The sequence below is a fragment of the Cervus canadensis genome, chromosome 13 (genome assembly GCF_019320065.1).
Source record: "Cervus canadensis isolate Bull #8, Minnesota chromosome 13, ASM1932006v1, whole genome shotgun sequence".
Classification (NCBI taxonomy): Eukaryota; Metazoa; Chordata; class Mammalia; order Artiodactyla; family Cervidae; genus Cervus; species Cervus canadensis.
Window position 1 is genome coordinate 6,458,759 of NC_057398.1, and position 20,646 is coordinate 6,479,404.

The 20,646-nt window shown below is 41.9% G+C and overlaps 1 long non-coding RNA gene across 1 annotated transcript; it reads right to left on the reverse strand.

Annotated features, from left to right (window-relative positions):
- Positions 1–3,025: 3,025 nt before the first annotated feature.
- On the reverse strand, positions 3,026–5,464 carry LOC122452534. The gene is made up of 3 exons (XR_006272738.1): positions 5,420–5,464; positions 3,613–3,700; positions 3,026–3,130 (listed from the first exon to the last, which is right to left on the reverse strand). It is a non-coding gene; the product is annotated as an uncharacterized LOC122452534 (long non-coding RNA).
- Between the last annotated feature and the right edge of the window lie 15,182 nt (positions 5,465–20,646).

Sequence of the window (20,646 nt, forward strand, 5' to 3'; positions counted from 1 at the left end):
CTACTAACCTACTAGCTTAGATGGCAACTCCTCATTTCCCACACCCAGAAAAGTGGATTGCTTCTCTTCTGGATCCCTTGGGTTTTTCTTCCCTCTATCAGTGCCATTGCCTTCTATGTAAATTCACACCTGTGTCTGTCTTCATACCCTGGGAGTTCCTCAGAGGCAAGGACCATGCCATATTCATCTCTGGATCCTGCCATGCCCAGGACAGTCCTGGTGGAGAGTTGGTCCTTACCAAATGTTTGTTTTATGTTAATTTTGGTTTACAGACATCATATCATCTGATGCTTACCCCATGTCATCAGAACGAAATTATTAATATCGCCAATTTTCAGACAAGAAAAATATGGTTCAAAAATGAAAAGTCTCTAGAAATTATGTCCAACAGGAAGAAGCACTTTGAAGACTATATTCCATCCACAGCCAAGGACTCTTCTTTTCTAGGGTGTATGTCTTCATTCCAGCCTTATAGAATCAGGCTTTTTAACCACCCCTACAGAAAATTCAATCTTTAAGCTCCACATCTGGACTCTGTCTCTATTCTTCTGCCTCCTCTCAATTCCTCCCAAAGAACAGGCCTAAAATACAGAAATCAAATCCTTTGGCTAACTGATATATCCGAGGCTTTCTACTTTGCTGTCCATGTAAGCAATGATCAATACTATGAATAGTTCAATGCCACCTCTATACTGCTCTGTGATGCCTTCCCAAGAGTGCTTTGGTTTATTATAGGCAGCAGTCCTTGACTTGGCCTGACCTCACATCTCTTCCTCCAACTCTTTGTAAAACCTTCTTCTTGTGTTTGAACTTATGGTAGGCCAAATAATGTCCCTCCCCACCAAAAATATTCATACCCTAGACCCTGGAATCTGTGACTGTGTTGATATTCTATTAGAGAGCAAAAGGGACTTGGAAGATTTAATTGTTAGAGGCCTGAAGATAGAGAGATTATCCTGGATTATCCATGCAGGCACAATCTAATCACTTGAGCCCTTACAAGGTAAGAAGTCCCTCCAGCTTGAGTCAATCAGAAATGTGACAAGAAAGAAACAGGAAAGATGAGGTAAAAGTGGAGGTCGGGAGCTGGAAGTGTGGAAAGGACTTGATGCACGGTTGCAGGACTTGATGATGAAGAGGACCGTGAATGCAGGGAGGCAGGTAGTCTCTAAGAGCTGAAAACAACCCCTGTCCAGCAATCAGCAAAGAAATTGCCAAGACCTCAGTCCTATAACCGCATGGAACTGGATTCTGCCAACGACCCAAGAAAACTGGACACAGATTCTTGCCCAGAGCCTCTGGTAAAGAACACAGCCCTGCAGACATCTTGATATTAGTCCTGTGGGAATTATTTCAGACTTCTGAGCTAAAGATTCTGTAAAATATAAACTTATGTTAGTTAAAGCAGCTTATTCATGCTAATTTGCTAAAGTGGTAACAGAAAACCAGTACGGAGCACTAAGCGTTTCAAAGATAATTGTGCTGTTTGTCCCTGACAAGCAGATCGACTTTAAGGTGCTTTGGACTGGCTATCTTACCCTTCTCCAGAGAAAATTGCTTTTCAAACTTCAGAGCAATATGGAAAAAAATGGGATTCTGAGACTGGAGTACCCATCACAAAGACCTGGGTACCCTTGCTCTCTATCAACAAACTTAAAATTTTGGGATTAATGTTATCAACATGAAGGTACAGAGCAAAAATTGATAAGGGATCCCCGAACTGTATGGTTAGGATTGCCTCAACCGGCACCTATGCTTATCCCCATTGCTTGGAATCCTGAAAAATGTGCCATAACAATGCTCCAGACAATTGCACCCCCTGCTTCCTAGAATCCCTTGCCATTCGCTTGTCCCAGAGCTCTGGACTGAGCAGATTTGTACTCCCTGCCTTTTGACCTCCTGATTCCCCCTTGCTCTGGCTGACTTTCTTCTGTTTAACATTTAGACCTCACAGGGCACTTCCCACACAAGAGACAGGATCTGCTCCAGCTTCCATTCTTTCAGAGAAGTGGAAAAGGGAAGCCAAGAAACAATGAGAAATAGTAACACAACTTCTCCTTTTCCTACCAAAGGATTCTCTGTCCAGAGAAGGAGGCAAAGGGGGAATTACTCTGTGATGTCCCCTTTGGGTTATCTTGTCCCTGACCCCATTAGAGTCCCTCTCTGAGATGAGAAAGGAAAGAGTAGAAAGGGGAAGAAATAATGGATGTGTAAAGCAAAACAAGAACAATGACAACTAGGTTCCAATTATTCACCTCTTAATGAATATGACAAAGTAACCATCCTCTATGTATAATTATAATATCTGCTTAAATTGACTGTTTCTCTGTTATTACAAAATCTCCTGTTAATTGAGTACAATGCACCGCTCTACCAAAACCCTTGTATAATCTTCCTCCTTGGCAAATACCTTTTCCCCTTTAGCACACCTTTCACAGCACATAGGTGGTTCCAGTCACTCACCTTCTACCCTTATATTCAAATTGAGTGGTTGCCTGTATTATTTTGCATGGCTTTAGGTTCTAAGTCTTGTCCAAGTTTCCTTTATTTCTCTGTTATTGTGACCGCCTCATCTTAACAATGCATGCCAGTTGTATCTTGGTTTCACCTACACTTTTGATCTGTATTTCCAGATTACACCCTACTCTGACACATCACCTTTCCATAACGGTTCAAACTCGTATATCAACCTTCTTCTGATCTCAACTGAAACCGGCCCATATTGTCACCTTGTTCCCTCAGGCACAATGTGAAAATCTGATAGATACCATTCCTGTTCCAGACAAGTGCACTCTACAAAATGTAAAATATACAGGAAGCAATCCGTGGGTGCTAAAATTAGTGGGCAAAAGTTTATGGAGAAACAAGAAAAGTATCCTCCCCAAAATATATATTTATAAAGGGAAAATGGCACATTTTCAGGGGAAAGCCCCGTAGACACAACTTTAATCAAACGGTCGATGTCAACACCCCCAGTTATAAGACATAAATCTTGTACTCCCTGGTATGATGCATAGGCTTACCTCGGAGATCCTGTGTGCTCAGCTCTAGACCACCACAATAAAGCCAATATTGCAATATTGCAGGGCACACAAATTTTTTGGTTTCCCAATGCATATAAAAGTTATGTCTATCACAGATGTAGAGAAAAAATGAATGGTTACCAATGAGGAGAGGAAAGGGCAAGACAGGGCTAGGGGATTAAGAGGTATACATAAAATAAATAAGCTAAGATGATCTATCACACAACACAGGGAATATAGGTACTATCAAAAATAACTATAAATGGAGCATAACCTTTGAAACCTGTGAATATCTATGTTTTACACTTATAACATGTAATACTGTACATCAAATATATCTCAATAAAAATTATTTTTAAAAGTTGTTATATCTATACTATCTATTACGTATGCAATAGCATGTCTACAAAAACACTGCATATACCTTAATTTAAAAATATTGCTAAAGAAATTCTAACCATCATCTGAGACTTCAGCAAGTCATAATAGCAACATCAGTGATCATTGATCACAGATCACCTTATCAAACACAATAATAATTAAAAAGTTAAAATATTGCAAGAATTACCAAAAGGTGACACAGACGCACCGTGAAGAAATGCTGCTGAAAAAATGGTTCCGATAGACTTGCTTGATGCAGGTTGCCACAAACCTTCAATTTGTAAAACAAACAATATCTGCAAAGAGCAATAGAGGGAAGCACAATAAAACGAGGTCTGACTGTACTGAGAAAGGCATATCATAGCTGAGGGTTTTTCACCCCAAATGTATCATCCCAATCAGTCATGAGAAAACATCAAACACAGATTGAGGAAAATTGTACAAAATATCTGACCAGCACTCTTCAAAAATAGCCTGATCATAAAAGTAAGGAAAAACAGGAGCTGCCAAAGATCAGAGGAAATGAAAAAGACATGAAACTAGATGTAACATAGCATCCTGGACCGGATCCTGGAGCACGAGAAGGAAATCAGTGGGAAACTGGAGAACTCAGAATACAGCTTTTGACTTAACCAATAACATTAGCTCAGTTGCTCAGTCACGTCCGACTCTCTTGACCCCATGGATTGTAGCCCATCAGACTCCTCTGTCCATGGAATTTCCCAGGCAAGAATAGTGGAGTGGGTTGCCATTTCCTACTCCAGGGGATCTTTCCCACCCAGGGATCTAACACGCATCACTTGAGTCTCCCGGATTGGCAGGCAGATTCTTCATCACTAGCGCCACCTATTGTACCAACATGAATTTCTTAGTTTCAACCTCTGTGATATGATCATGTGAAATATTAGCTCCGGGGGAACTGGGGCTGAAAGAAACTCTCTGTATTATTACTGCAACTCTTTGTACATCTAAATTTAACTTGTTACCTGTATGATCTAAAAAAATTAAACTCGAGTCTCAGTTTATTCATCTTTGAAAACTTTTAGATCAATGACCCCCAAAGAGAGAAGCCACTTAAATAAAACAAGAAAATGAAAACTGAAATGTGCACATTTATGACAAAACCTTTCACATATACAGTAATCTTCAAAATAACCTAGGTAATCATATATGACAAGTGAGGAAAGTTTCAGCAAGATAATGAGTAAAATACTTAGCACATATAGTAAGCACTCAAGAAAAACTGTTTATGACACAACAAAGTGCTTTTGCCTAGATAGTAGAAACGCATTCATTTGGATCCAGGCCTTCTTGACTCCTGATGTAGTTCAGAGAGAAAGAGTAGCAAATTAGGAAACAGTCTGAACAAAATTTAAAAAGAACTGGCATTCTATAAGAGACAATGTAGATCTGAGAAAGTCAAAGAAAACTGGAAAGTCAGCAATGATCCAAGAAGAGAAAAATCTTCAGTGGAGTAAAAGTCGGACAGTGAAGAGGATGATTTGGTGTATTTGAAATCTCATGCCTATAGGACCATACATCCAGCTGGACCACCCAAGTGAGGTCAGAACCCCTCCTCCCTCCCACCCCCTGCCCAGGATCAGAACTAGTCAAGTAGATCAGATCTCCGGAGTTGTATTCATCCCCTTCTCTGTGTAAATGAATAAACAGCAGTAGAGACTAAACTGCCTGTCTAGACTTTGCTCTAAAGAATTCTGACTTTAAAGGTTTTAAAAATAGGCTTTTTGGGTTGGTTGAAAACATATACAGACACACCTTTGAACAAAGTTCAAACGAGTAACCAAGGGATAGTTTGAAAACATACGGAGGACTTTGGTTTCTATTGAATAGTAATGGCATACCAGGTTATTTGAACTATTTCTCTATCTAAGAAAAAGATGCTGGACAAAATATTTTTGAATGTTTTCTTTAAAGAGCTGAGGTAGTGACTTCACCACGATGGCAGAGTAGGAGACCCCAGCCTCCATCCCCCAACAAAGAACTAGATAGTTTACCCATAACTGAAAACAGCTCTGGGAGAGCTCAGAAGTCCAGTTAAGAAACTTCTGCAAAAAAATAAAAGAAAAGAAGCTGCTGTAACATAGTGAAACAAACCAAAAATCCTGAGAATACCACATACACCACGTATAGAAAGGACAGCTCCATTTTGCCTGCACCATCCCATGCCCCCGGCCAGCACTGCTCAGTCAAATAGGAAACTCCCAACTCAGAAACAGTTTCCTTGGCCAGCAGAGGGAGAGTGCGGTGAGCAACCACCATCTCCACCTTTCAGGACACTGCACAAAAAACCTGCTTTGATTTCACCCCATTCAGTTCAGTTCAGTCGCTCAGTCGTGTCCAACTCTTTGCGACCCATGGACCGCAGCACGCCAGCATCCCTGTCCATCACCAACTCCCGGAGTTTACCAAAACTCATGTCCATTGAGTCGGTGATGCCATCCAACCATCTCATCCTCTGTCGACCCCTTCTCCTCTTGTCTTCAATCTTTCCCAGCCTCAGGGTCTTTTCAAATGAGCCAGCGCTTCTCATCAGGTGGCCAAAGTATTGGAGTTTCAGAGCTGAGATATCTAGAAAATGCTAGGAACAAGACGGGCAGGGGTCACCAGTATCAGCCACACAGTAGGAGCCACCATGGCCTGCTCTCCCACGGTCTCCAGTAGCCCCCACTGCTAAGGACCTCAGTGGCCTCTTTGGATACTGCGCGCACCCCCAACTTTCATCACCAGGAACCTCGCCACAGACCCCAGGGGACAGCTCTGCAGAGGATCCGGGAGCTTCGCCCATGAGGAAACCAACAGTCAGCACCGCCATCCTGGATACCCATCAGATTTCACTGCTGAAGTTGTCTCCCCACAGGTTTTCACCTTTGCAGAGGCCAGCTGCCAAGAGTCGCTCCTGACTCCCTCTCCTCTCCTTCCTCCAGAGCCCAGAGTGCCCACAAGACAGCCAGCTCCAGCCTTCCCGGCTGTGGACACGTAAGACACCCTTGTAAATACTCACTGATGACTCCCAGTCCTGTGTATTCTCGGCTAACCCCAGAAGCCCAGGAGTGCACATTCACAGCCAGCACCCTCCGCCCCTGCAGTTGTTTGAGAGCCTGGATGGATCCCGCCCTGACTCCTATCACCGGCGGGCACCTCTGGGCTCACTGGCAGCTAGCCCCCGCAGCTGAGTCCCTGCACACTGCCATCCAGCCTCCCATCACGAGTCCTCCTGGGTGAGAAACTGCAGCAACATGAGTGTGTGCTGACAGCCAGGGTCCCCCAGCTGCTACTGAGCCTGCGGGTGGCCTGGCCCTCTGCTGACAGCCCCAGCCCTTGCCCTGTGTGGGTCTGCACCCAGCCCTCACCACTACACAGGCATCTGCAGCCAGGCCCCAGCGATCGAGCATGTGCATGCCCCCCACTCCTGGCTGTCCTGGTCTCTGGCTCTTGAGGTGTTGCTGTGGACCCCAGCACCTCTGACAGCCACTGTGGATCCTCCAGGCTTCCCTTGGAAAGAATCACACAGTGGTCTGTGTGTGGATTCCAGCTGCCTGAGCTGGTGAGACATCACGTCTCCCCTCGCTGGAACCCCTTCATGCCCCCACACCTGGTGCCCTGCACCCCCAGACTGCAGTCAGAGTGCAGCCCCAGTCCCCAGTGAATGTCTCTGCTTACTGAAATCAGTCCACAAGTTCTGAAAGAATCCTTCAAATGCACAGACACCACACAAGGCTACAGGGATCAAGGGAAATCAGGAAAACTTGACACCAAAGGAACACGATAAGCTCCCAGGGTAACTCAGTTGCTCAGTTGTGCCCAACTCTTTGCAACCCCATGGACTAGCCCGCCAGGCTCCTCTGTCCGTGGAATTCTCCAGGCAAGAACACTAGAGTGGGTAGCCATTTCCTTCTCTAGGGGATCTTCCCAATCCAGGGGTTGAACCTGGGTCTCCTGCATTGCAGGCAGATTCTTTACCATCTGAGCTACCAGGGAAGCCCCCTGGAAGAAATGGAGATACATGAATTGCATGACAAAGAACACAAAATAATTGAAAAGGCAAAATCAGATAAACTCTGGATGTTGGTGTCTTACCCAGGGCCTCAGGGAGCCTACACAGATAATTCTCCAAGGCCATGAGAGACACAGAACAGCTTTCAGTTACGTAAGGAAAAAGGATAACAGGAGTGGGAAGCAGTACAGAACAACAGACAACAGCAGTGAGCAGAAACCGATCCTGAAAGACTTCCAATGCTGAAACCATTAGAAATCTATTTTAAACCACTGTCCTTACTATTTAAAGAAAATAGAAGTTAAAATATCTGTTTTTAAAAATGACAGCATTTGAGGAAAACTGTTCCGAACTCAGTACATAAGGAGTTTGGCAGTCATCATTCCCATCCTCACGAAAAAAGCTGAACAAACTGAAAATCAGCAATTTAGATCCATCAGAGAACTGAGGTCACAGGGCACACGGATATGCTCAGAATTGGAGAGACACACAAGCAGATATAAAGAAGCACAACTTAAACAAAAAACCTTCCCAGGACCCAGGACTGGAGTAGGAAAACCTGAACTCTAACTGATGAATTGCCAAAAGCTCAGTGTGGACAATTCAGAGAGTTAAAAACTCCAGAGAGGCTCAGCATTTGAGGGCACACTCACATTTGTGAGTTTTCCCTCCAGAAGGTATACCAAGTTCTCACAGTTAATATTAGAGAAAAATCTCCTCAAGAAACCATTTCTAAATACACCAGAGCATTCTGTTCTTAACAAGGCCTCCCTTTAAGAGAAACTATTTTAACAGAGTCTAACACTGATTTATATCAAACCTTAACTGACCTGGAGGTAGGGAAATGCCAAATTCCAGCCTATGCTAGCACTCCTGCCTCATGTAAAGGTGGGGGAACACGAGACAAAACAAAAAGCACTTGTGAAGGTCGTAGCCCAGGAGTCCAGGCTCTCTAAAGGACTGACAGCTAATCGTAAGACTATAGAAGACTTCTCTCCCCTTACACTTTACATCAATAGGGTTCCTGTATAATAATAGAGGAAATTCAAGTGACAAAACTGTATGCCTCAGATCTTAATATTTTCAGCAGAAGATATTAAGAAGAGGAGGCAAGAATACACAGAAGAACTGTACAAAAAATATCTTCATGACCCAGATAATCATGATGGTGTGATCACTCACCTACAGTCAGACGTCTTTGAATGGGAAGTCAAGTGGGCCTTAGGAAGCATTGCTACAAACAAAGCTAGTGGACATGATGGAATTCTAGTTGAGCTATTTCGAATCCTAAAAGATGATGCTGTGAAAGTGCTGCACTCAATATGCCGGCAAATTTGGAAAACTCAGCAGCTGCCACAGGACTGGAAAAGGCCAGTTTTCATTCCAATCCCAAAGAAAGGCAATGCCAAAGAATGTTCAAACTACTGCACAATTGTACTTATCTCACACGCTAGCAAAATAATGCTCAAAATTCTCCAAGCCAGGCTTCAGTGGTACATGAACTGTGAAATTCCAGATGTTCAAGCTGGATTTAGAAAAGGCAGAGGAACCAGAGGTCAAATTGCCAACATCTTTTGGATCATCGAAAAAGCAAGAGAGTTCCAGAAAAACATCTACTTCTGATTTATAGACTACGCCAAAACCTTTGACTGTATACATCACGACAAACTGTGGAAAATTCTTCAAAAGATGGGAATACCAGACCACCTGACCTGCCTCCTGAGAAATCTGTATGCAGGTCAAGAGGCAACAGTTAGAACTGGACATGGAACAACAAACTGGTTCCAAATCGGGAAAGGAGTACATCAAAGCTGTATATTATCATTCTGCTTGTTTAACTTATATGCAGAGTACATCATGCCAAATGCCAGGCTGGATGAAGCACAAGCTGGAATCAAGATTGCCAGGATAAATATCAATAACCTCAGATATACAGATGACACCACCCTTATGGCAGAAAGTGAAGAAGAACTAAAGAGCCTCTTGATGAAATTGAAAGAGGAGAGTGAAAAAGTTGGCTTAAAACTCAATATTCAGAACACTAAGATCATGGCATCTGGTCCCATCACTTCATGGCAAGTAGATGGGGAAACAGTGTAAACAGTGGAAGACTTTATTTGGGGGGGCTATAAAATCACTGCAGATGGTGACCGCAGCCATGAAATTAAAAGCCACTTGCTCCTTGAAAGAAAAGCTATGATCAACCTAGACAGCATATTTAAAAGCAGAGAGATTACTTTGTCAACAAAGGTCCATCTAGTCAAGGCTATGGTTTTTCCAGGAGTCATGTATGGATGTGAGAGTTGGATTATAAAGAAAGCTGAGTGCTGAAGAATTGATGCTTTTGAACTGTGGTGTTGGGGAAGACTCTTGAGAGTCCCTTGAGCTGCAAGGAGACCCAACCAGTCCATCCTAAAGGAGATCAGTCCTGGGTGTTCATTGGAAGGACTGATGTTGAAGCTGAAGCTCCAATATTTTGGCTACCTGATGCAAAGAGCTGACTCATTTGAAAAGACCCTGATGCTGGGAAAGATTGAGGGCAGGAGGAGAAGGGGACGACAGAGAATGAGGTGGTTGGATGGCATCACCTACTCAATGGACATGGGTTTGGGTGAACTCTGGGAGTTGGTGATGGACAGGGGGGCCTGGCGTGCTGCGGCTCATGTGTTCGCAAAGAGCCGGACATGACTGAGCAACTGAACTGGACCGAAGTAAAATTTTGAATTTAAAAAAAAAATGTTCAGCCAAAGTTCTCAAAAGAAAAGGATCTAGAGGGAAGGGACACTCACAGAGCCCTCATTCAAACATAGGGACGATGCTGCCGCCTTGTCTTTTACTGATCTGAAGTGGGTGGGGTGGTAGTGCTGGTGATGGTGAGGGGATGGGAGTGAGGTGATGAAGGTGATGGTCCTGGGAATCACCGTGGAGGTGACATTAGACATGGAGGAGGTGGTGGAGGTGGAGAGAGAGGTGGTGGTGAGGTTGGTGCTGGAGATAGTGGTCGTGTTCTGTTTGTGGCTGTGATAGTCAAGTTCTTGGAGCTGTTCCCACAGGCCATAGGGGTTCTATCTGCCAAACTTCCTAGGCAACAGCCTTAGTTAGCAATATGAGCCAAAAAAAGTGAGAAATTTGATCACATCCCTCCAGTTGAGATCACCATGTGTTCTCTCTTCTTGCCTTTGTGCTCTGATTAGATCCCTAAAATTCAATCTTCTCATTAGTTGCCATCTGGTGCTGAACTGATTTTCAAAGGGAAGTTGGCCACATAACATACGGGCTCTGAGAAGAGGTGAGCTATATTACTTTTGATTGCTGATGGGACCATAGAATCTGAGAGCGGTTACCAAAAGAACAGTTAATCATTTTATGCCTTGATAACATCTGCTATGTATTTGAACAAAGCCATGCACTTGGTGAGCAAGGGAAATCTGAGAATGGATCTTTAGAGGTGAAGGGGAGGTCCCCGGTGACTTACAGTGAGGACATGTGACCGGACTGCCATGGAGGGAAATAATTAGTAACCTCGAGAGAAAAGCCAAACCTTGCATAGACCACAGGTGGTTTACAGTTCCTGCTCCCCTTCAGATTCACTGGCCATAGGTCAGAGGTGAGATGACGGAGTGAGTTTCCTACCCCAGAAAAGAGACTGTCTCCTGAGGAACAGCATCTCTGTATCACCAGCCAGAAACTTCAGTTTCCCTCTAATCATGCCCCTTAATTGGTCCAAGCAGAGGGGGCTGATTGCTCAAAGGGATGAAAAGCAAAAATACTAGAATAACGTTTTATCTTCATTTAATCAATCGTTTTTCACTCTCTACATCTCTCACAGCCCCCACTTAGGCAACAACACAGGACCTCTCCGATTATCTCCCTGGGTTTCACTGTGCACTCAAAAATTTCTCGAAATTAAATTGTCTTAACTCACTTTTATTTAGAGAGAAATTCTACATGATGAATGTAGAATTCATTATGAAATTCTACATGATGATGGTTTTGAGAGGAAAAATACAGCCTTAAGCATTGAACAACAACAACAAAAAAAAAGACAGGGAGAAAGAAGAATAAAAGGAAGATAGGGAAAAAGAGAGAGAGAGAGAGAAGGAAGGAGGGATACAGAAGGAAGAGAAAGGATACAGAAGGTTAATGTCCCAAAGTTCTGGGACTTACTGCCTTGGGAAAGTCCTAGTCAAAAGAAATTTTCCTGCCCCTTAACTAATTTGGAGGCAAAATAAGAACCATGTGAACAAGCAAAACTGACCAGGTCCTATCTATCCAGCACTAAGCTCTCTGGGGAGGAAAGGTGAGTGACATTTACTGCTTCAAGACAATCTTGTTATCATTAACACACTATTGTTATTCCAGCTTCTTCCTGTCCTTGTCCCTTCTTTACCATTGAAAGTGACTTCTGACTACTTGGTCCTTTCAGCTTCCTTTGCATTATAATACACAGACTAACAATGCTCTAATTTTCCCCCATTGAAATGTACCCTCTCCCCACTCCCCAGAACAGATTGGTGTGATTACTGAGTGGTTCTGGGGGCCTTGTGCTTCATCTTTTCTTGCTGTAACTAGACAGCCCTTTCATATTCTTATGATAACTGAAACATTTGAACAATCATCGTCCTACAGAGGAGCTGATCTTTGAGCAATAGTGCTTTGTACCATCCCATCCCCTTTGGGAGCAAGATCAGTTTTAAAATAATGACTTCTCTAGCAGTTTATTACCAGCCTGAAGTCATTTTCACACCTCAGAAGTGAAGGCTTAATGAGCAGAGAAATTAAAGACTAAAACTCTGCTAGTGTCTTCTTAAACAGTGGCATTTTGGCAGCTCAGGAGAAGCTTCCAAAGAGGAGCCGCATCACAGTCACCTTGTTCTCCAAGTGACCTTTAGGTAATGAACCTCAGAGTTTCCTCCCCACAGCTCCACCCCGTTCTTTTCCATCCTGGAGATGCCTCCCAGGAAGATCAGACTGTGAATAATGGAGTTGTGTGAGTGTAATGAATTCACCTGACACATTGCTGGGAAGACAGTATTAGCTCAATAAAATCCTCCTGAGTAGTGATCACACACCCCCAGACCCTCCCCACCACAACAACTCCTTACCAAGTGTTGCTAGTTCCTGGGCATCTTTTAGAAATACACTCAAATACCATTTATTCTTATAAATGTTGGAGAAGTATGTGATTTCCTCAGTTCTGTCTTGTCACAACAAAAACTTGAAGGGACGGACCAGCATTACAGCCGTTGGACAGACCACTGTTACAGCTCTCGGATGGACCAGGGTTACATATCCATGTGACAGCTCAGTTTTATTTATAAAATAAAGGAAAATACATCCTCAAGGCATGACAGCATGCCGACCCAAAAAAGAAGAGAGAGAGAGAGACCCCCAGCCCTTTGGCTCCTCTTTTTATATGTTTTTTCTCCTCCCCCTGGACCTGCCCTACATAAATTGGGCTAGCCAGGAAGGCTGTTTGTTTTACCTGAGGTGCTCACTCCAGTCTTCGGACCTTCCTTTGTTCCATTTTCGAGGGCTTTTCCTTTCCTTGTCTTTTAGCCACCACCATTCGGGACTCCTTTTTCCTGTTCTGACTACCCAACATAACCCTTTCATAACCCTCCCAGTTTGCCGTCCCTCTTCAGGGTTTTAGGGCAATTGTGTACATATACTATTGTAATTATTGTGTTATGGTAGTCTATTTATGTATCTCACTTTCCCATGAGGGAAAGCAAGGGTAGAGACCAAGCAGTGTTCATTTTTACATCCCTAATGTCCATCTTTTTAAGGGCGTCCCTGATAGCTCAGCTGGTGAAGAATCCGCCTGCAGCGCAGGAGACTCTGGTCAGATTCCTGGGTCGGGAAGATCTGCTGGAGAAGGGATAGGCTACCCACTCCAGTATTCTTGAGTTTTCCTGGTGGCTCAGATGGTAAAGAATCTGCCTGCAATACGGGAGACCTGGGTTCAATCCCTGGGTTGGGAAGATTCCCTGGAGAAGGGAACAGCTACCCACTCCAGTATTCTGGCCTGGAGAAGTCCATGGACTGTATGGTCCATGGGGTTGCAATGAGTCAGACACAACTGAGGGACTTTCATCGATGTCCATTAAGTGCTTAGCCAAAGTAAAAAATTAGTGAATACTTGGTAAAAAATAAATGATTGGATAATTCTGATGAGTCTTTTCAAAATACGATCGTTTTTTACCAATGTTGTTGCTCCAGAATCGTATTCCTGTCCCACCTTTGAACAGAAACAAATTACTCTTAACTAAGTCTCAGGAGGAAGCTGTAAAAAGAGAAAAGCAACTGGTTGGAACAAACGAGGACCAAGCTGGCAGAGGATTGACTTCCTGTAGACTTGAACCTCATTATATGTTCATTGTAATATATTAGCATGCTAAGTAACACACCCACCAGTGATATGACAGTTGAAGATCACCATGACAACAACCAGAAAAGTCTCACAAAAGGACTGCAAAGGAGCAGTGCCTCAGTTCAGGTCCAAACCACATCCCTGTTCTCAGAAAACTCATAAATATTCCTCCCATTCTTTCCAATTCTCTCGCTTTTACCTGGGCCCTCCTATATATTTGGTGTCTCTGCCCAAATTGGGTAGAGAAGTTGATTTGTCAACTGAGTTTCTGTTTCTCCACTCTTTGGCCATTGAATAAAGCTTGTGTTATTCCAGTTTCAGCATCAAAAGAACCTTCCTAGCCAGTATCAGGGCTCATATCAAAATTGATTCAAACTATAGGAATAAAAGGGCTTCCCTGTGGCTCAGATAGTAAAGAATCTGCCTGCAATGCAGGAGAACCAGGTTCCATCCCTGGGTTGAGAAGATCCCCTGGAGAAGGAAATGGCAACCCACTCCAGTATTCTTGTCTAGAGAATTCCATGGAGGAGCCTCACAGGCTACAGTCTATGGGGTCACAAAGAGTCAGACACAACTGAGTGACTAACACTTTCAGTTTCATAGGAATAAAAACCAGTAGACATAAGGATCAACTTCCCTGCACGTGAATGCCATGGTGGTGTTAGAGAAGAAACAAGATTTGCCAGTCCTCACCCAACCTCTTAAATGAAACTTTTCACATCACTGCTAAACACAGATGCCCTGGGAAGCATTTATGCAAATCTATTAGCTTTCCCACCTGGGCCAGAAAGATCAAAAATCTCATGTTTGGATGGCCTTTCCCTCATAGCATCTGTAATCTTTGGGGATCTGTTTCTGGCTAAGGAATCTGCTATGAGGGTAGAATCAAATTGCTGGGAGTAGCCAAGTCAAATTAATGAAGTAGTAGAAATCAGTCTATCTCAGAGGCTGCCGAGCCAGCATCTGCCTGCCTAATTGCATAGTTTGCTTGGTTGGATTTGAGGCTCTTATTGATATTTGGAACAACTTTCCCTTTCTGTTAATATTGGTAGCTAGAGAGATAGATTTTGATTTCCTATACTTTGTGTTTATCTCCTCTTTGTGACAGGGAAAGCCACAGAGGGAGCAAGTGAAGAGAAAATGCTGTTTAAGGGTGCAAGGGCATCGTGAATGAGAAAGGGAAATAAACATAGGGATATGAGAGCCCTATTCTCCCGAGAACTCAGGAAGGTTGAGATCTCTTCCACATGATTGGCAGCCGATGCTATTAATAGGCATGGAAAGCATTTCTATGCAATCCTAGGTTCCACACATTTGTCATGGAGGGCTCATTGTCATCAGAGGGAGATCCACCCCTCCTCTGCAGTAGATATGAGAAACGGGGCTGATTGCTTTAGAAAAGCCAATGGAATTAAGCTGATGTTTACTGCTTCATAAAGGCATAGTGGACAAATTACCCAGCTAGACCATATTGGGTGGAATTGTTAGTTGAAAGTGACAACCAGGCCTGTAATTTACACTGCACTTTGGAAATTTAAACTGGGAGGCTCAGAGCTCTCAATCGTGTATTGTAAAGCTTCTTTTGTACTTCTGGCTCATTTTGTGCTGGGAATCATTTAGCCATTGACTTTAACTGCTAATACAGTTCCATCAAACACCAAGAATAAATCAAAATTACTGGATCATTCAAAATCTGTCCTCAGAGTTGTTTATATGTATTTTTTTCCACCATTACTTCAGTAGAGTTACCAGAGAAGCTGCTAAATGATGATATATTGTACATGCCTTGTTGCCATCTTCCTGGAGTCTCTTGCAAATAAGACATAATCCATGACAAATTCTTCTTCTAGTTATACAAAACATAAATAATGATAATAAAAAAGGAATCAAATTTATGAAAAATGAGGAAGAGATAGAAGAGAGATGTTTCAAATAAATAGCTCTTCTCTCAGTCTTGGCTCTTGTTCAGAAAGACAAAGAAGGAATTTTAAAACTAACTTCACCACACAAGGGCCTAAATTCCTTTCTGTCTAGTCCTTGAGAGTGATAGAATACTCTTATATACATAACTTTTTGTTCGAAGCTGTACATACTAAATTTTAGTCTTATATATAAAAATTCCAAGTGTCAATTGTAAAAGTCACTCCATCCAAAGAAATATTTGGTGTATACAAATCATGAAGGTAACAGTGAGAGATATCCAAGTTGGTGATTCCAAGTTCACTAATATTCATTATGCATCACTAGATCTCAGATGGCAAAAACCACTGGAGTATTTAATCTGAGCAAATCTGCCACCCTCCTTAAATCTTTGTTTTATGGCTTTTTTAAATTGCAGTTCAAAGGATAGATGGATAAATACATTAGCATTATATTTGTTCACAAAGGAGTAAGAAATATTGTGGCAGGAAGAAATTGCTAATGTCTTAACATAGCCTCTCTGCCTCTCACCACTTTTACTCCTGAAATTTCTAGCAAATATGCCTGGAGAATTATAAAATCCATCCACAGATGTGAACAATGTCTTGTTAATTGAAAGCCCTGCTCCTGTTTTCTACTGAAATCATTATTTTCTCCCTTTGTGCCATAGATACATCTCGCAAACCTGTGTGATAATGGAAGACATAAAGCAACAACAGCAACTCCAAGATCTCCTCTCAAGGCATCCTGGTCATTGATCTTACATTAACACAGCAAAATAAAAGGTTTGGGAGTGAGCATTTATCAAATTATACTTTCTCCTGACTGGTTAGTTAAGTGGCAGTCAGTAGGTCGTGTCTGACTCTTTACGACCCCATGGACTGTAGCCCACCAGGCTCCTCTGTCCATGGAATTTTAGGCAAGAATACTGGAGTGGGTTGCCATTTCTTTCTCCAGGGGATCTTCCCAACGGGAGGATTGAACCCAGGTCTCCTATATTATAGGCAAATTCTTTACCTTCTGAGCTGCCAGGCTGGTATTATAATATAAACATAGAACTGACAGATGAGGCACTAACTGAACTCTTCAATAGTAGTATTTAAAAAGACAATTCAAATTATGTCAGAATAACACGACTTTTATTTTATTTTATTTTAAGATTCCAGAACTCAGGAACATCTGTTTGCAAGGAGGATTCAGAAACTGCTATGAGGGCTTCCCTGGTGGCTCAGTGATGAAAAGTCTGTCGGCCAATGCAGGAGACACAGATACAATCCCTGACCCAGCAGGATCCCACATGCCACGGAGCAACTAAGCCATGCACCACAGCTAAGGATCCTGTGCTCCAGAGTCTGGGAGCTGCAACTAGTGAAGCCCACACACCCTAGAGGCCGTGCCCTGCAGCAAGAGAATCCACTGCAATGAGAAGCCAGCCCACCGCAACTAGAGAAAAGACTGCACAGCAACGAGGACCCAGTACAACTAAAACTAATAAATAAATGAATAATTTTTAAGAGGTCCATCTCAAAAGCAAACAACAGCAACAACAAAAAGCTGCTGTGAGTCTTGTAAATTTGGACTGCCACTGCTGTATCTTCCTAGCGTCAATAATCAGCCACCCTCATGGGATGTTGGCTCTCCAGGGACCCAGACCAAATCAGCATAGCGGTTTAGAAATCTAAAGAGAGAGAAGAGCCTTTGCAATTAAGAGTGTTCTGCCCATTTATAGAATCAAATTTTCCAGGAACATAGCTTAGGATAAACCACGTTAGATGAACATTTCAACATAATATAACGAACGCAATCATTTCAATGAAGCAGATAGCAGAGCAATTTGTACTAGCAGATGGTTCACCCTGGGATCAGAGCAATTATCTCCTAACTCTACACACAGGGGTAGCCAAAGATTCAACAGTTGACTATTCAAAGCAACTTAGCAATACAGGGAAATTTCTGTGATAGTAAAACACAGGGTGTGCATCCTGCCTTCTGCACAAGCAAGTCCTAGAGAACATTCTGAAGAATAAAAGATGATTGCTTATCTGTACATGCATGGTCATCTTGCTGAGTTATCTCAGAGAAGTGGACCCAGAAGAGGTGAGAACTCAGAAGAATGCTCGCCATTCTGCCACCCCTGGAAGACATAGGCCTTTTTATTGACTATTGCCTAGGAAAATAACTCTTCACTCTTTTATTTTTCCATTTTGTCATCCTGAATCAATAGACAGATTAAATTTCCCTGCCTAAAACAAATCAACAATTACCAAATCAAAGTTTGTAAATCACACTTCAAGCTGTGAAGATACAAGAATTTGTGTCGTTTTCTGATATGCAGCTACAGAAATGGAGTCAGTTTGCAAAAATCAGCTTAAAAAAAATGTTTACCAGGAAAAAAAATGGTTGAATATGGAAAACAGATATATAATCTTTACACAGATCAAAACATTAGTTCAAATCACCTAAATTATAAATACTTCTATCAGTTCTCCTGAGTTATGATACAGATGCTTCCAAATTATGAACATATGCCTAACTTTGGCAGAATTATAATATAAATGTGGAATTAAACATGTTATGTATGGGCTCAGTCACTTTTGCATATGTGAGGAAAACTAAAGCTAGAAGTAAAGTTAAACAAACAAACAACAGTTGGTTGTAGAGGGTTGGATGTGGGGAAAAAATTAAAATCAGAAAACTATATAGATTGGGGGGTTACAGGGAGATAGTTACCCAGGGAAACTTGAAGCAAAGAAATGGTCATAGAATGTGTGACTTGCAAAAACAAAAAAATTTTAAGAAGAAGGTTAGAGATGGTTATAGGGCAGGGACGCTCAGAATACTGAAGACTGGATTACACATTGTCTTATAAACACCAGCCAGAAACTAGGTGTGACAGCTGCCTCCATCCTCAAGGAAATAGAAAGAGGTGGCCTGTAGTTCAGAGTAGAGGTGAAAACCAAGGCAGAAGTAGGAAACAAAATATAAAAGCTACCCTGAAATCCCGAGCATTGCCTTCAGCAGAGTCTTTTTGGATTCAATGACTCCTGAAGTCTATAAATCACTACCAGGTATGACCTTCTCCCCTTATATGACTAAAGTGGTTATACATGCCCCATGGTTGACTGAGCAACTCTGATCTTAAGTGTATTCTCTATTTAGGAGGAAGGTTTCCCTTGGAGAGACCCATAAGCGAAAGTTTATACGAAGTGGGGGCCTGGCCTGAGAACTACCTTGGCCTTGGCGACTGAGTTAATTTTATTACCTGACAGGAGAGTTTGCTGAAGGAGGGCTTCGCTGTCTGATTTCTACTCATAACAATTTCAGACACTTTGAGATCTCTATGTCTACTTTAGTGTTAAGTGAGAAAAATAAGAACAAGAATCATAAAAATAAAATTTTAATTTTATATTTGAAAATGGTTTAAAAACATTTAGATACCAATTGCCAAGCATAGTATTAATTACTTTGAAGATATTTAATTTAATCCTTATTACACTGTATGAGATAGGTCTTATTATTCCCATTTTCCAAATGAGGAAACTGAGGCTATTACTTTATTTTTTAGATTCTGAACTAAAACTCTGACTATCCTTTAGAATATATGTTTACTATCTGAACCAAGGATCATTCTGTCACTCTGAGATCCTTCAGAGAGAGCTTTTGGTTTCTTTATAATTGACTTTTATTTAAGCTATATTGAGGCTTCCATGGTGGCTCAGACTGTAAAGAATCTGCCTGCAATGCAGAAGACCTGCGTTCAATCCCTGGTTCAAAAAGATCCCCTGGAGGAGGAAACGGCAATCCACTCCAGTATTCGTGCCTGGAGAATCTCCTGGACAGAGGAGCCTGGTGAGCTACATTCCATGGCGTCACAAAGAGTGACTAACATTTTCACTTTAACTTTTAAACTATAGTAATTTCACCCAAGATGATCAGGATGAGAAACCACATATTGAGATAGAGGTAACAGAGTGGAGACAAAGAGAAAGAGAAAAGGAAAAAAGGTTGTCCAAGCACCTTGTTAATTATATTTAACTGACAGTGTGGGGTTTTGGCCATGGGAATAAGTTTCTTTATCTTATCTGTCATAATGACAACAATAAGGAAAACAACATCAGCAACAACAAAATATATTTGTGATAAAAGGGCTTGTTATGTGCCATTCATTGTTCTAAGGGCTCAATGTAAGTCATTTAATAAATTAACTCATTGACAAGAATTAATGAAACACTTTCATACAATTATCCTTTCCATGTTCTTTTATCTATTCACAGCTGTGAAGAATTTGCCATACAGTTAAATACTAGTAATTTATTTTTTTAAGAATAAACATATTAATGGTTGTAGAGATCTGAAATACAAGTTTCAAGCACTTCTTACACTAGAATTATGGGTTTTATTTTTTCAGCCACTCCAAGAGAAAAAAAAAGAGTTTGCTCTTTATTTTTCTGTTGAGCAAGACATATATAAGCCAATTTATTGTATAAGACTAGAAATCTTGAATTTGAACCTGTCCTGTTTTCAACTTTTAAATTATATTTAAAGACATCCCTGTACCTAGTCTAAAAGGGCTCAGGTGGCCCTGATATGAGCTGAAGTAATGCCATCTTATTTAATGATTTCAAAGCATCAGGCATTGGGTTTTCTTGCCAACTCGCTAACTCTCTTCCTCATAATGATGTTGGTGAAAAAGTACAACAGATGCATAACAGCTGGCTCATGAACTTCAACATCTCAGCCATTTCTTGGCACCACTATCAATGTTTTTCCCCAAATACCAGTTCTAATTGGTTAACGTTGTACAACCCTGCGGTTGGAAGTCTTAAATATACTACCCAGTTATCGATTTCCAAATTATATAATTCTACACAATAAGTGGTAAATAGTTAGGCGCTTAGAGTCCAGCATTGCTTTATTTCCATGAGCATAACTTC